Genomic DNA, 15583 nt, shown 5'->3' with positions numbered 1-15583 from the left:
TACTTACTGAGTTGTCAAACTCACCCCTTACCTCTACAACCTTTTTCATGATGCAATAATCAGAGTCACTTTTTGGTAATGGCATAGACCTCGCTAAGAGCAAATAGATTGTTTGGGGGACTGATGTAACCTATGTATTGTATTGTATGTTTCCCTTTTGAAATTTATAGCATTGTAATGAGCTACTCTTATGTTCATATAAATAATATAGATGATCAAGATCTATTTTTTTTAAAAGCTGTGTGCTTTATGTAAATGTAATTTTAGGTTCAAGTTCGCGTCTCCTTTATTTTATAAAACGGGGGCGTGACACTGATAATTTTTTACAATGCGGGGGCTATTGTGGGAATATACTAGCAGCGACATAGCTAATAATAAATACATTAGCAGCGAGCCAAAGTCGCCGCTACTAATATACTATTAGCGGCCACATTTTGTGACGCCGCTAATAGTTATTGAAGAAAAAAACTATTAACAAAAGTAGTATTGGCTTTTGTGTAAACTCATTAGCGGCCACCTCCAAAAGTGGCCGCTAATAATATACTATTAGCGGCCACCTCCAAAAGTGGCCGCTAAAAAGATACTACTAGTGGCCACGTTTTGTGTCGCCGCTAATAGTTTTTGAAAAAAAAAAAATAATAAAAGTAAAATTGTCTTTTTGTGTGAAGCTATTAGTGGTGACCAAAAGCTCGCCGCTAATAATATCACATTAGCGGCCACCTCTGAAAGTGGCCACTAATAATATACTATTAGCAGATGATCTATCGATCATATGGATCTATCATGATCGATCGGATAATCTATTGATCCTATGGATCAATCGATCCTATTGATCTATCGGATGATCTATCGATCCTATTGATCTATCATGATCGATCGGATGATCTATCGATCCTATGGATCTATCATGATCGATTGGATGATTTATCGATCCTATTGATCTTTCATGATAGAAAGATTGATTGGATGATCTAGCATGATCGATCAGATGATCTACCATGATTGATCAGATGATCTATTGATCCTATTAATTTATCATGATCGATCGGATGATCTATCGATCCTATTGATCTATCATGGTCGATCGAATGATCTATCGATCCTACTGATCGATCGGATGATCTACCATGATTGATTATATGATCTATCAATATGATCATGATAGAAAGATTGATTGGATAATCTATCATGATCGATCAGATGATCTACCATGATTGATCGGATGATCTATTGATCCTATTAATCTATCATGATCGATCGAATGATCTATCGATCCTACTGATCGATCGGATGATCATTAGATGATCTATCAATCATATTGATCTATCAAGATCGATAGTATGATCTATCGATCCTATAGATTCATCATGATCGATCGGATGATCTATCGATCCTATTGATCTTTCATGATCAATCGGATGATCTATCAATCATATTGATCTATCATGATCGATCGAATGATTTATCGATCCTATTAATCTATCACGATTGATCGGACGATCTATCAATCATATTGATCTATCATGATTAATCGGATGATCTATCGATCCTATTGATCTATCATGATCGATCGGATGATCCACCGTGATTGATCGGATGATCTACCGATCCTATTGATCTTTCATGATTAATCGAATGATCTATTGATCCTATTGACATATCATGATCAATTGGATAATCTATCATAATTGATCGAAAGTCCGATCCATCATAATGTAGTAGTCTAATTGATCATGATAGAATAATATGATCGATAGACCATCCGATCTATCATAGTGCATTAGTCTGATCAATCGTGATAGATTTCTATCGATCAAACCTGACATAATGAATGTTCGATCTAACGTGCGATTTATCGTAAGTACTAGTCCGATCGATCATAATAGGATCACAGGATCAATAGAAGATCTGATCGATCCCAATATATTACTCCGATCGATCAATATTTTAAATCTTATTTAATTAGCTGTTGAACAATTAATTTTAAACGATTATTTGTTATACAATCAAAGGGTTTTGTCATGTTCGATCATAGTGCATTAATTAGTCAGTTCGATCGTGAAAGAGTTTGATCAATCAAACTTGACACAGTGAATGTTCGATTTAACATTTGATGGATCGTAAGTACTAGTTCGATCGATCATGATAGGATCATAAGATCGATAGAAGATCTGATCGATCCAAGCATATTACTTTGATCGATCAATGTTTTAAATCTTAATTAATTGGTTGTTGAACAATTAATTTTAAACGATTATTTGTTATACAATCAAAGGGTTTTGTCATGTTCGATCATAGTGCATTAATTAGTTCGATCGATCGATCATAGTGCATTAATTAGTCTGATCGATCGTGATAGAGTTCGATCAATCAAACTTGACACAGTGAATGTTTGATCTAACGTGCGATTAATCGTAAGTACTAGTCCGATCGACCATGATAGGATCATAGGATTGAGATAAGATCTGATTGATCCAAGTATATTACTCCGATCGATCAATATTTTAAATCTTAATTAATTGGTTGTTGAACTATTAATTTTAAACGATTATTTGTTATACAATCAAAGGGTTTTGTCATGTTCGATTATAGTGCATTAATTAGTCCGATCGTTTGTGATAGAGTTCGATCAATCAAACTTGACACAATGAATGTTCAATCTAACGTGTGATTGATCCTAATAAGTACTAGTTCGATCGATCGTGACAGAATCATAGGATCAATAGAATATCTGATCGATCAAAGTGTATTACTCCAATCAATCAAACATCCGATTGAACCTATTGCATTAGTCTAATTAATTATGATAGAGTCCAATCGACCAGACTTGCCACAATGAATGTTCGATCGAATGTCCGATTGATCATAGTGTAGTAGTCTGATCGATCATGATAGAATAATATGATCGATATACCATCCGATCGATCATAGTGCATTAATTAGTCCGATTGATCGTGATAGAGTTCGATCAATCAAACTTTACATTATGAATGTTCGATCTAACATGCGATTGATCCTAATAAGTACTAGTCCAATCGATTGTGACATGATCATAGGATAGATAGAATATCTGATCGATCCAAGTGTATTATATTTTAAAATTTTATATCTCAATTGATTACAATTTTATTTTACTTTTTTTTTTTAATCTTTTTCCGAAATAAAATTTGAACTCATTTAAATAAAAAAAAAAAAGATTTAATCATTTTAGAAAATCACACTTTTTGTAATTTTTTTTTAAAAAAAATTATTAACAAAATTTTTGTCATATAGCAAAAAAATATAGTTATTGTTGTTGTTGTTGTTGTTGTTGTTATTATTATTATTATTATTATTATTATTTTTTAATATTCAATTGGAGCTTTTTTTGGGCAAAAACGACTCTAATTGGAGTCCTTTTTTTCTCCCAAAACGACTTCGTTTTGGAAGGGGCGCACTGGAGACGAAATTTTTCATGTCCCCCGCGCACGCCCATTGTTGTTTTTCAAAAAGTTTCGCACTTTTCTTTTCTTCTTCCCCTTTCTTTCTCTCGGCTTCACATGCCCCAGCCGACTCCTCCTTCCCTTTTCTCTCTTTTCATTTTCTTTCTTCCTCTCTTCTCTCTGATTCTCTCGCATGACCTCCTCTCTATTTCTCCCTTCTCCTTTCTTCTTCACACACATACTTGATGAGCTTAGAGAGAGATAGAGAAATAGAGAGAACACGTGTGTGGTAGGTGGGTTTTTGGCCGTGGGTGGTGCGATTTTTCGAGATGTGATGGCTGGGTCACCGTCGTGGCGTGGAGGCAGCAGCTAGGGCAGTGGGTTCCGCCTTGCTTGGATTTGTGAGATTTCTCTTTCCCTTGTATTGGATTTGTTTAGATCTCTCCTTTGATTTTCTGTGTTGGCCTATTGAGAGTATTGGAGCTTTAACATATGCTTTTCCTTTTCCTTTGAAGTTGAGTTATGGTGTTTTGGTGATTTTTGGTGTATGTTGACCGAACGGGTCTTCCTCTTTGTGTTTGGGTAGCAACCGGTTTAATGTTCCTCTTTGATTTGGTTAATTTGGTATGTTGATTTTGTTATAGCTGAATGGGTATATATTTTGAAATCTTGATGGGTACTCTTATTTGACCGATTATAGTAAGAATTGATGGGTTGTTTTGTTTGATTTCGAAAATGGGTAAAATTTTCTAGGTGTTTTCTGTTAAGATGACCAATTATGGTGTTGTGGAACAAGTTTTTATGTTGTAAATTTTCTGGGTAAATGAGTTTTCTTTTCTGCCTTGTCCTTATGGTGGAAATGAGTTATTGGCCGTATGGAGCCCTTATTTTCACCTAGCTTAATCCACCTTTGATTCATGGATGGCATTTTGTTCACGAGACCTCTATAATGCTCAAACAAGTTTGATGGTATTTACGTGATGCTGATTTTTTATTTATTTTTTAAATGAATTGATTGGCTTGATTTCTTTTATTTTAGGTCTCTAAAAAGTTTTTTCCTGAGTTAACTGTTGGCTTTGAGGATCCTCGCATTCACTTTAATATTGGTGATGGTATGTTCAAAATAGTGTGATTGCTTTTTTCCCTTTTTTGGTTTCTGTTGAATTGGCCTGGGTGTAAGGTTGTGTGCCTGTGGTTAATCATATGTTTTATTTTTGACAACTGCTGATTTTCTTGGACATGCACCCAAAGGGAAGTATGACGTTATCATTGTCGATTCATCAGATCCTGTGGGTATGTTGTAGTTTTTTTTTTTTTTTTTTTTTGTTATGATTCATTCCACATTCAGAATGGAGTGCTACTGCGGATTAGTTTCTAAGGTGGATGTATAAGCATTTATTTATTTGTTTCATGAAATTTCTATCAAAACATAAGAATTCCTAGCTTTGAAGAACTTCTATTTACTTAAAGAATGGTTGCGGTTTATTTACTTAAAGTTTCAATCTTATCTTATTGATGCTTCTATAACTGCTTTGTTTCTCCATAATTATCTTCATCTAACAAGAGTCCTTGGTGAGTTAATTGAAGATTCCAAATTTGTACCTTTGGCTGCTGAACAACATTCAATTTGTATTTCTGCAGCTTTGAAGATTTGTCATCCGGGTTGTGATAACTAAAGCACTAATGTAATACCCCATATTTTAAGATATTGATTTTAATATCTTAAAATATGATTTAAGACCTAATAGTAAGGCAAAAGAATAAATATGAATATTTATGAAAATAAATATTCATTTTTGAAGAAGCGTTTATAATTTTAGTTTAATAAAAGTTCAAACGAACTTTAAACTTTGGAACGATGAAAATAGGGTCAAACGAACTCCGTTTTGGTCGATTCAAAAACCAGAACGCTCTTCTTGTAATCCTCTAGCTACCCTCCGAATTTCATAATTTTTGGACTCCGTTTAATACCCGAAAACATCCGCGAAAAATTACACTTCTGAATAGGACGAAAATTCATTTATATCATTTGTGGGCCCATTTCTATCTTTTAAAAAACCCAGCCCAACCCATGCGAGGCTCAGCCCACACGTTCACAACCCAGTCCACATGACAGCCTACACGTTACTCAGCCCATCAATATTTCACCCCAGCACCGTTGAATCCCAACCTTAGTCCTTAAGCAAGTCTTGATGATAAGTCAATTTGCATTTTTGTTAGAAATGAACTAAGTAGTTGGTTAGAGATAGTAGATATTAAGTTTGTAATGATTGCTTCATAGCTGGCCTTGACACTCGTCGACCACCTGCCATCTTCCCCAGCCATTGATTACTCAATCCCAAATGTATCCAACCGTCCAAGAAAGATGCAGCTCCCCTTCTCTGATTCTTATTCTTCTTGAGAGATATTCTGAACTCAACGCACACCTGCAAAGTCCTCAGCCGTTGATCAAGGATGGCTTAAAGTGATCTGAACCTTCCAAGGTTTGTATAAAAGAAGAGGTGCAGCCCCTTTGGTTCTTCGCACATCTCCTTCTTCATTCTTTCTCCATTTTCTGCAACTTCTCCTCCTTTCTCTGTGTTTTTCTGGTTTTACAGCAGCAGGAAGAGCAAGAGCTCTAGGCCTTCTTCTTCCCTCACTCTTGGTCGGTACCCAAACAGCAGCTGTCCTCCTCTCTTTCGGTCAGTGCTTGAACCAGAACAGGAACAAAAACTCTCAATTCTCCCTCTCTCTGTTTCAGTCAAAAGAAAAGAAAAACACAAAACCAAGTTCTTACCTCTCTCTTCCTCTCTGCTGTACACGACCTTCACTGTGGACTCTAAGCCTTTCAGCTCTCCACCGTAAGCTATTCTCTTCCTCTCCTTGTGTGTGTGGTCTTTGGAGTAAAAAAGAGGATAAGAACAAAATAAAAAGACAAGAAGAGGACTCACTTTTCTCTCCGTAAGTTCTTCCTATTTCTATTATTTTGATTTCTCTTTATTACATATGTGTTCCCCTTGGCCTCTTGTTCGGTCAACAAGCAAAAAGAAAGAAAGAAAAGATAAGAGTAGAAAAGAAAGGGCAAACAATAATAAATAAAGGAAAGAAACTTATTTTTGTCACTTGGACGGTGGTGCACCATTTTCTTAACATTTGGTAAGTTTTAGTTTATTCTTTCATGGCTTTTAAAGCTATTGTATTATGTTGTAAGTTATTAGTATTCTAGTCTTATAAAGTGTTTTATTTTGTTTTAAAACAGGATATTTGAAGCGGAGTAGTTAATTAATAAAGCATGCCGTTGTGATGCCCGAGTAAAAAGTAATATTTTACAAAAGTGCTGTTATGCCGCCAAAAATTCTAAAAGTATTTTTAGGTATTAGTAACACTAATGCCGTTATTCCACCCAAATTTTATAATAAGATTAAAATAAGGATTATTTATATTGTACCGCTTGGGTACTCTTAAAATATAAAACCAATTAATTATATTAATCGAGTCACTATGTTGATTTGGTACAAAAACAGATAAGCTTTTATAATACCGTTTTACTTAAAAGGATATTGTGGATATTAATTAATAAATGCCGTAATAATGTCCGCATAAAATATGTGGTAATATAATTAACCTATTTTATGCCGTTATAATATCTAAGCGACATTAGAAATTGGGATTAGTGATTTGTAAGTCGAAAGTGATAAAATGTTCAAATAGGTTCTTAGTATTTTATACTAATATATTATCAAATGTATATAACTGTGCAGTCTTTATTCCGTGGATCTCTCTTTGTAGCAGAGAACAGTAAGTATCTCTATACTTACTGAGGACGAAGCTGGTGGATTTTTTCATGATATTGTGTTTACTGCTTTATTTATTTGTTTGCGCATGTGATCTTACATGTTTTCTATTTTTAACTAAAATGGTTAATAACAAAGCTGGTATGCAGCGGGGGGGTGATGGCTGCCAGTGGAACCTTTGGCTTCCGTGACACTTAATAAATAAACGGGTTATGACCTTTGGCTCATAGTCTGCTGGGACCTTTGGATTCCAGTAACAAACTAATAAATGTGAGAGTTGGCTAATACAGCTGGGGTGTTGATGGTATTACCAATTGGGACCGTTGGCTCCCGTGACACGCTAATCCGGACCGTTGGTTCCTTCACGAGAGGAGTGCATAAAATTGATAATTAAGCCTTGCATTTAAAACTGTCATATTACTGTTTTATGGTTAGGTATACATTTAATATATGACTGTGATTAGCTACCACGGATTATATATTGCATATATACGTGACTATAAAACCATATTTGCATTATGTGGCATTTATTAGTAAATCAGCATTCATATTATTATGGGAAACAGTGGACTCACTTAGGTTGTTTTGTGTTTTTATTTCTATATATATATATATATATATATATATATATATATATATATATATATATATATATATATATATATATATATATATATATATATATACATTGGTGCAGGTCTATAGACAAAGATTAGAGCTCGAGTGGTCTTCAAGTTAAAGATACATAGTTCGTATTTTGTTTGTAGTCTTCTGTGTTTACAGCATTTTATGTTGACAAGATTGCTAATAATTTTCATGTATATTCTTGTGTCACTATGGACACATGTTTCCATGTATTTGTTCTAAGTATTTTCTAATGAATGTCTAGAGGTATTTAATTTAAAAGCTCTGATGTGTTATTTAATCCAAGTCTGTTGGATAAATTATATTCCGCTACCAATTTATAACTCTGATGTTGTAGTAATGTCACGTGAAAATCGAAATTTTCACTTACGCCTTTTTGTAAAAGGCGGGGCGTTACAACTAATTCCAAATTTTTTATGTGAATGCTGTTGGTAAAGTGTTGCTGCTTTGAATGGGAAATTGACTAGAATGGCTTTCCGTGCTACTGTTGATGTCTGTTGTAACGACCCAAGGAAAAGCGCTAGCTACATCTGTACTATCACCCAAAAGGACTAGTCAATTTGGAGCTTTCCTATAATCTATTATAAAGCCCAGTTTCACCTAGTAACTAGGCAATGTGGGATTTAGCACTCATCTATCTCTTATAAATCACTCACTCTATGTGAGCTATTCATCTATTCTCAATATGGGACTAGGGTGTTACGCGGTAGTTGAAGAGAGAGAGAGAGAGAGAGAGAAAATGAGTTTTGGGAAAAGTAAGTAGGGAAAGGGATAGTAAAGAGGGCTTGAATAGAAGTGTTGGTGAGAAAAAGATAAATATTATTTATGGTTAAATGTGAAATAGATAGTAGAGAGGGCTTTGGGAAAAGTAAGGGGCAGACATTTAATGTGCTGTGGGTAAAAGATTGGGCGCGTATGCAAAAATTAATGAAAATGATCCTTTTACATTTTTTATACATTTTATTTACGTTTATTTTTTTGAAATCAATCATAAAATCTGTAGGACTTACATGTGGGTCCTACAAATCAAATAGTTAATTTAAAAAAGAGATATACATTAGATATATAAAAAATATATGTGAATCATGTTTCAAAGTTAATAGCATTATTTTCAAATTTGCACCTTAATCTATGCTTGAGGCGCCTTGGGCATAGAGACATGTTTATAGGAATGAGGAAAACGACGTCAAATATCATGGTATTAAAGTTGTTGGTTTGAAACAATATTTACAATTCAACTTTATTGTCTCTTTTTTGCAAATGATCTAAGAATAGCACGACATAAATATAAATTTTTGGCATCTTTTAATTAACTATTTCGTTACTCGAATTCTTGAAATGCTTTTGCCTTTTCTCATACTGGCCATTCCTATGCTGTTGTTGGTGCAATCTCAATCCCTTGTTCGATTCTTGGTTAGTAAGGAAGCTGTCTTTTGCAGGAAAATTACAACCCCTTTCCTATGTTTTGGTTAGTCTGCAAATGTTTTGGGCTCGGATCTTTTTTTTTTGCCTAAGAAGGTGGTACAGATTTTGGAACAGAAAGTCAATAGGTTCCTTTGGTCTGGTAGTGATGTTAAGGCAAAGGCTAAAGTCTTTTTGGGTAATCTTTGTTATCCTAAGGAGGGGGGGGTTAGGGCTTAAAAGAGTTGCTGATTGGAATCTGGCCTCTATGGTAAACCATATTTGGAGTTTGTTTACTAAGGCTGGATCTTTGTGGGTGGCCTGGATTAATTTGAATTGGCTAAGAGGTAGAAGTCTTTGGCAGGTTCTGGTTCCACAATCTTGTTCTTAGAGCTGGAAGAAGCTTCTCAAGATAAGGGAGGTTGCAAAGACTTTTATCCGATTTCAGGTCGAGGATGGGAGCAGAATTTTTCTCTGGCATGACCATTGGCACCCTGCAGGTAATTTGTTGGAGATATCACGCCCCCGTTTTGGGATATAAGGGGAAACGCGAACTTGAGTGCTAATAACTTGTACATTTACAATATAGAGATTGTAAATTCCTATTTTATTATTATAACCTATAATTAATTAATAACAAAGCCATAAACTTCATAAAAGGGATATACACTATACAATGGTCGGTCCACAACGATCAATTTCTCTTAGAGAGGTCTACACCTTTACAAGAAATAACTTCGTCTTATTGTGTCATCTGAAAAAGAATTGGGAAAAAAAATGAGTGAGTTTGACAACTCAGTAAGGTAAACACAACAAACAAGAGTATGATATTTTTTCAGAAATTCTAAATAACTTCAAATTATTTAGTAGGTAAAGAAACAGTTAAATAACATGAAAATAGATCAAATGCAGCATGGTGCTTGAATCATTTATACAGTGTGTCAGTTTTACCCTCCACCGGCCCACCTCCGCAATTTAACCATGTGCGGTATAACACCCTAATAATAATTAAAACATTTTTTTTTAAGATGAGATAATAGGTTATTAAAAAAAAAAAAAAAAAAAAAAAAAAAAAAAAAAAAAAAACAGTATAGATGGACGTGTGAGATTTTTTTTGTTTAGCATGAGATTTCTTAGCATGATTTTTTTATTTTTTTTTTCTGTTTAATTATGGCTGTCCGTGAATGCCGGGATCTGCAAGTTCTTTGCTTTTGTTTAAGCCTTATCTCCTAAGACACGTACGCAACTTTATCTAAATTATCTATACCCTTGACTCTTACTTCTTCTACTTCATCACCTCTTCACTGAACTGAGAAAGTTTGCAAAAAACCAGAGCAAAACCAGAACAGGTATTATCTTGAATTCTAGTGCATTTCGTTTTATTCTTTAGTTCTTTAATAATCTTGGCATATGTATATTATTCTTTTATTTTATTCTTTATTTATTTATTTTTTTTCTTTCTCTTCTTTCAAAATATCGTGCGTGTCCCTGCAGCACGTTGATTTTTTTTTATTTTTTTATTTTTTTCTCTCTTCTTCTTTCCTTTCTTCTTCTTCTTTTCCTTCCTCTTTTCTTCTTTCTTCTCTACTTGTTCTTCTTCATTTTCTCCTTGCACAATCAGAGAGGGAGACGAGAGTGGAGATAAGGGAGAAATGGGTGTTGACCGAGAGAGAGAGGGGAGGAAGGTTCAAGACCCAGTCGGTGGGTTGGCCACCGGACTGGGCGGTCGGCGCCGCTGGGCCGGAAGGCCACTGCCCTGCGTCGGCAATGTCACCGGAGAACTTTTCCGGTGATGTTTTCCGGTACCCATACCATAGAAAACCCATTTTTCTCCATGGGTAAGTGAAATTCTAGTCCTTTTATATTTTTGGGTTGATTTTGGTTTTATTTTGGGAGCAGATTTCTTGGGGTAAACCAGTTGAGTTGTGGGAAAATTCTTAGTTCAAGAAAAAAATTCTGGTTGGTTTGAGCTGGGGTGTGTGCCGTGAATTTGGGATGTTGATGATTTTGGCAGATTTTGTGTGTGCAGTTTTCAACTGTATGGGTGTTTTGTTTCGTGGTTCTTTGAGCTTTTCGGCCACTGAGTTTTGGTGAAGAATCTGGCCGTGTGTTTCCTGTTTTGAATTGTCATTTTGGCCGGTTCAGTGTTATTGCCTTTGAAGTCTTTAGGTTCCAATTAATATTGTTTTAGAGGTTTGTTGTGTTAACCGGTTTGAGTTATTGGATTCCATGTGGTTTTGGTGGTTCTATGCCGTGTAGATTTTGGTTCTTGGTGTGTTGTTTAGGTTAGTATTAGTTTACCCTGTGTTTGTTGTGTTTTTGGGTAGACCCGTGAGTTGGGGTTGAAATTGTAGAGTTTTGAGACTTAAGTTTTATTAGTTAATTTATCTCTAGGTTTGGTATTTTTTCTGAATTAATTATGGGATTATTTTTTGTTAATTAGATAGAATAAATTTTTAGAAAAGGTATAAATAAAATGATAGTGTAAGTATTAGCTCTAATTTAGATTTTTAAGGTTTATAATTAACTGTTATAACGGCTATCTAAATTTCAGAATATCCTCTAAATAAAATTTACCTTTGTGTTTTATTTAGGTAAAAGCAACTCTGACGTTAAGGGCTATCAAGGTAAGGGGATACAACACCGAAAAATCCCAACAATATTTTATTCTAAAACTTTTGGGAAAAATGTTGGGAAAATTTTATAAAGCATTATATTTATGTGAAATTTTAAATGTCAAGCTGTTATTTCTCATATGTTTTTATTCATGCAATTTTATGCATTTTTATAATTATGATTAAGAGCATTTTTAAGATATGGATTATGCATAAGAGTATTTCAAAGTTATGATAAAGAGCATTTCAAAGATATGATTACAGAGAATTTCAAAGTATATGACTCTATTTATGAATACAGATTTGAAAGGAAAGAGGATTTAAAGTTAAATTCTGCACATGACTACAGTTATGAAAACGGCTCTTACAGTTTTGAAATAAAGTATACAGATAAAGCAGAGCCTACAGTATTACAGAAAACGTTCATGTGCAGTAACTGTTTAACCCTGAGGCACTATTACAGCTAGGATTGGTACCCATAGGGTAGCATGGCAAGCATACCATGTGTTGATGTGTGCTACCAGCCGAGGTTGGCCTTCACCTAGGGAAGATCCCCAACTCGGAACGACTCTCCCCTGTGACGACAGGCTGAGTCCATAGGTCTGTGTGACAAAAGCCAACGTGCTCCGCTCACGGGTAACAGCGGTTTAGAGTTTATAAAGGGTTAAACCACAGTTAAAGGATAAAAGAGAAAATAAAAAGAATTGATTTGCTTATTCATGCCATTATTCATGTTTCTTGTTCATCTATTTTTAAGTTCTGTTAATTATATTTATAAATTCTATCTTAATTGCTCATTTTGGTATTTTTGTCATTATGCATAATTAATGATTTTATAACATGTTTTATTTTCTTGGTGTTGATATTTCCTTACTGAGTTGTCGAACTCACCCCTTTCCCTCATAACCATTTTCAGATGAAGGTGTATATCATAGTCATGAGGGGAGGAGTGCCTGTAGGACTCCTGGTAGTCAGTGACCCACAGATTTGGCCCCATCCGTGGGCAACTTGGACTTACTGTACAGTGGATTAAAAGAAAATGTAGATTCTTGTAAATAGTAGCAGTTTTGGTACCTGGGGTCTCCTTCGTGGACAAAGACTGTAAAGCTGATAGATCATGATAGTACAGTTATATTTTGTGATGGAAACTGTACTCATTTCAGTCTTTTAACTTATGTGGTGGTTTTCTAGCAATGTTGATTGCTAGCTTTTGCTTTACCACTTCACTTTTGAGTTGTAAATAACCTTGAACCCCAGTGTAAAATTTTGATACTGCTATCATAGTTAGTATAAATATTAATACTACTCGTGTCTTGAAACTCTCCGTCTTTATTTACTTATTTATTTATCTTTTAGTTCGCGTTTCCCTTATTTTTATCAAAACGGGGGCGTGACATGCGGCGCACGTTACGTTTGGCACGTCCAAAAGGACCAATCCCGAAGGACCTAATCGCTCATCCTGTCGTCACAGAGAAGAGCCGACGGATTAGAAACTTCCCTAGGTGAAGCCCTCCCGACCGATAGCCCACACTTTTGATGTGGTTGCCACGCTACCCAAATGGATCCGGATCAAAACACGATGCAACCGTGGGGTAAAACTTTGTGGAATATATGCACATATAATTACGATAATATCATCATTATCCGCTCACATGGAGCACATGCAACATATACGATATGATGCACAAATACAACTATACAGAATCTCATGAAATCAACATATAGCACATATACATTTTGAGAACCATAGTTTCATTATCTTAATTCACAATTCATACTTTGAAAGCTATAATCATATAATCACATGATTTCCCAATCACATTTGATAATAAGAGTAATATCGTGACAGAATTTAAAGTGACAATCAATATAGAGAAATGAAGGAGTTTTAGGAAAAATCCTCGATTTTTTCTTTTGAAAAGTTTTATTAAAATTTCGCTGGGGTTTTTAAGTAGTGTTCCCTTACTTGGATTTTCTGAGCAGTATTTTAGATACCTTCTACCTAAATAAATTGCAAGAAGAAGTTTAGATAAATATTCTGATATTTGAAGTCTAAAACTTAAACTAAGGCATCCTATAACATGCAACCATAGATCTCCAAATTATACTACCTATCAACATTACTTCTTAATAGACTAAATCATCAACATTTTAGGAATTTCAATAAGAATTCATTTGGCCTAAACCACATAAAATTCTCCCCCAAAAATAGTAACTCCCTTGAATCACCTAATCATTAGTCCAACACTCCATTTTCTAAACCAATTTTAGTTAAAAAAAATAGTAGTATCAATAATGCCTAAAATACTTTAAAATATTAAGATGACGTAATAGCGCTTTAATAAAATAGTGACTTTTTACTCAAGCATTATAACGGCATGTATTATAAATCTTTTGTGCTACTTAAAAAAAAAAACTTGTTTTAAAACACAACTTAAAATATTAGTATTTATTAAAACCCATAAAACCACAAGCTTTAAAACAAAGCTTTATTAGATAGTAAATATCTTTCTTTCTTTTCTTTTTTTTCTTTTTCCTTATCTATTGAATGTTGAGAGAAGAACTTGTTCTTGCAAAGTGAGTAAAAAAAAATAACTTACGAGAGAGAGAAAAAGTGGGTCATTTTCTTGTCTTTCTTTTCTTTGCTTTTATTTATTGCTTCCTTTTTCCCTTAGTTGACCAAGACCCTCTTCTTTGCTTTTCTTTCTTAACTTTTTGTTCTTTCTTTTGTACAATACGCACACACGAGAAGATTGAGGGAGAGGCACCTACCGTTTCTTCTACTTTTCTTTTGGGTCTTCTTTTCTTCTTTTCTTTTTAACCCACTGGACACACACACACCTACATATCCTAGAACCTCCTTACTTGTTCTTTCTTTTTCCCTTTTCTGTTACCCAACACCCACGATAGAGACAAGAGAGAGAGAGCTTGAGAAAACTTACCCAAAAGAGAGGATTCATCCTTGATTATGCATTCACCCACCAAAGAGAGATTAAACAGAAGAGAAGAAAGAAGAGGAGAGCTTCTGTTCTCCTTGATGTCACCGAAACCAGAAGAGAAAAGAGGACAAGCATAGAGCAAACGAGAGAGAAAGTGAAGAATGATGCATGAAAGGGGGAAGTTTGCTCTCCTTTTATAGTAAATTCAATGGATTGGATCATACCCAAGTGTTTTGCAACCAAGGGCTGAAGTTGAAACAAGTGGGCGTGAGAGAATGAGTCATTAGACGTGGGCAACAAGCTTGATCCAACGGTTGGGAGACAACTTGGGCAGCAAGCTTGAAAAAAAATATCAACAAAGGGAAGAAAGAAGAAGCCACGTGTGATGAGGTGCTTTACTTGAATCACTTGGGCTAGGTTCACGGGCTGAGCTGGGTTGACGGGCTGATGCAGATATGGCCTGGGCTGTTAAGTAGTAATAAAATGGGCCCACAAATTATTAATACTAATTTTCGTTCAAAACAGGGATAGTTGTTTTTGCGGATGTTTTCATACCCATAACGAAGTCCAAAAATTATGAAATTTGGGGGTAGTTAGAGGACTTCGAGATGAGCGTTCTGGTTTTTGAATCAACCAAAACAGAGTTCGTTTGACCATGTTTCCATTATTTTAAAGTTTAAGGTTCGTTTGAACTGAAACTATAAAGGGTCCTTAATAAATGAATATTTATTTTCATAAATATTCATATTTATTCATTTGCCTTATTATTAAATTTTAAATCCTATTTT

The 15583-nt window shown here is 34.7% G+C and overlaps 1 long non-coding RNA gene across 1 annotated transcript; it reads right to left on the bottom strand.

Annotated features, from left to right (window-relative positions):
• Positions 1-9827: 9827 nt before the first annotated feature.
• On the bottom strand, positions 9828-14938 carry LOC133871886 (uncharacterized). The gene is made up of 2 exons (XR_009900897.1): positions 14799-14938; positions 9828-9995 (listed from the first exon to the last, which is right to left on the bottom strand). It is a non-coding gene; the product is annotated as an uncharacterized LOC133871886 (long non-coding RNA).
• Positions 14939-15583: the final 645 nt, after the last annotated feature.

This window comes from Alnus glutinosa, chromosome 6 (genome assembly GCF_958979055.1).
Source record: "Alnus glutinosa chromosome 6, dhAlnGlut1.1, whole genome shotgun sequence".
Taxonomy (NCBI): Eukaryota; Viridiplantae; Streptophyta; class Magnoliopsida; order Fagales; family Betulaceae; genus Alnus; species Alnus glutinosa.
This window is presented reverse-complemented; position numbering and strand designations above follow the sequence as displayed.